Consider the following 2,409-nt stretch of genomic DNA (forward strand, 5'->3'; position numbering starts at 1 on the left):
TGGAATCCTGCTTGGTTTTTATCCTCTACTAACACTAGGCTTCCCATCTCTTGTTCAATTGCTGATGAAGTCTTCAAGCTTGATCACTCGTGTCTTGAACATTTGGGCAATGGGTCTTCAGGGGAGGAGTAGGCAGAATTGAGCAGATATCAGAGGAAAACATACACTGCACACAACTAAACGAGGGTATGGAGTTGCCTTGATATTAAGTTTTTTAATCTAGCAAACTGCAAACCATCACTTGGTTAGTCAAATAATACATTAAAAAATTGCTGTTGTAAAGGCCTAGATTGGATTTTGGCCAAGTAATAGTGGACTGTGCTTTAGACTGACCTCCTATGCAGCTATCCTGTATGGGCATGAAGGGAGTTTTGGAGAGCACAATTTAATTAGATTGATCTTAAGATGTTACTCTTGTGGATCATTTTGATTCCTTGGTTATCCAGTCTGGTTTCATTTCAGACTTGAACCCAGAGATTTTGATCACTGATTGTTGAATTGTATGCATGCCTGTTTATCAACTGTTCCCCAGTGTATTATAGGACAACAGATGTCTGTTTTGGAAGTGCCCTGTGTGTGGCTGACTTCCACAAGCAATTAATATATTTATTTGCATCACCAGACTTCCTGTTGTGATGAGGCATCACCAGACTTCCTTCCTGTTGTGATGAGGTCCATGCTGTGTTTGTAATCTTTCCTGCAAACATGGGGTAAATTACTAATGATGAGTGAAGAGAACAGGTTTCATAGGTGACATAATCATGAGGTAGGAGGGATCTTGGCCTCTTTACAGAAGATTAACCATGTTTATTATAGTTTTGGGTGCCCCTGTTGTAGATCTTCAGTACATACATTGGAGTTGGTCACTCAGCCCCTGTTCTGCTATTTGTGTAACTGGTTAAATGTTGCGGGGTTTCACCTAAATGTACAAAGTAATGGGATTAAAAGTTTATGTAAGAGCAACTGTGTAGATGTGACCCATGGTCCTTTGGCACTCGAGGCTTTTGGCAGCCAAGATACTCACCAATAAGTGAATTTGTGTGCTTTTCCTGTGAATCCTCAGCGTAGCTTTACAAAAGTATGAACAGATATAAGCCTTGAGGTTCCCAAGATCAAACTTGACTAGGGTTTCTGAATTGGGCAGAACAGCCTTGTGGTTGTGGGCTTGCCCAGTTCCTATATTGAATAGGAAAACTAGAGGGAGGGATATCATAGAAACTGGAGCATAGGAGGCTGTTTGTCCCATATTCTTTTATCCATAACCCCTTGAGTTATACATCTTATTACCTCTTGTGGTACACTCACCAGAGGGACCTGTTAAATCAAATTTCTCACGTGAAACCTGTTTCCAACCACCACAATTCCTCATCCATGTTAACCTGCACCCTTTCTAAAGCCTTTATCCATCTTTCCTGAAGTATGCTCAGAATTGTCCATATATTTCAATAAGACTATTGGCCTATAAAGGCCTAGCGTAATCTAAGCAACTTGCTTTTACCTTATTGTCTATTGTTAGGATGTCTAATCAGACCCTAACTTGTTAGAATACTGGCAATTTTTCAATTATTAAAACTGAGCAAAGGAATGATGACTGACCAATAGGTATCTTTTCTGTTGAAACAAACGTTTAAACACAGCCACATAATTCAGTAAAATGGTTTTTAAATAAAAGGCTTGAATGATACAATTGAGCAACCCAATTTGGCTCAAATGTTTTATTAATTTCATTTTATAACTTTATTGTGCAGACCTTTGGCGAGACCCTTTTGAAGAGCAGATCCAGTATGCAGCATTTGGCAAAACCCTGTTTAATTTAATCCTATACCAGACTACAAACCCGCATTAATTACATGGATGCCACTAACTTCATGATCTGCTGAGCATTTTGCAGTTGCCATTACCCTACTCAACACCTCCACCCATAAGCTCTCTTCCATCTCACCCCCCCGAGCTCCTCTTCCCTGTGTCTCCTCTGATCCCCTAAGTTCGAGAGAGAGAGAGAGAGAACAAAAAAACACTTCCCTGCCCACACAAATCCCAGAATCATTTTATTGACCTTAATAAAAAAAAAACCAAACAAAAAAAAAACCATAGAATGAAAATGGGGAGACACCGGAAGACAAACAGGAATCTTGGGAGACTTGTCATTTTAACCGTCTGCACTCCTCCCACTGACACTAGTGGGGATACATCCCACCTCCGGACCTCAGCCCTCATTTGCTCCACCAACCGAGATAAGTTCAATTTGTGCGGATGGCCCCAGTCCTGCGCTACCTGTATCCCTGAGTATCTAAAGCTGTCCCCTACTTGCCTGAAGGATGGCCCCCCTCAACCTACACTCCTGGCCGCTCGCCTGGACTACAAACAAATCACTCTTTGCCATGTTCAGTTTGTACCCTGAGAACTGGC

The sequence above is a fragment of the Scyliorhinus canicula genome, chromosome 9 (assembly GCF_902713615.1).
Source record: "Scyliorhinus canicula chromosome 9, sScyCan1.1, whole genome shotgun sequence".
NCBI classification, from domain to species: domain Eukaryota; kingdom Metazoa; phylum Chordata; class Chondrichthyes; order Carcharhiniformes; family Scyliorhinidae; genus Scyliorhinus; species Scyliorhinus canicula.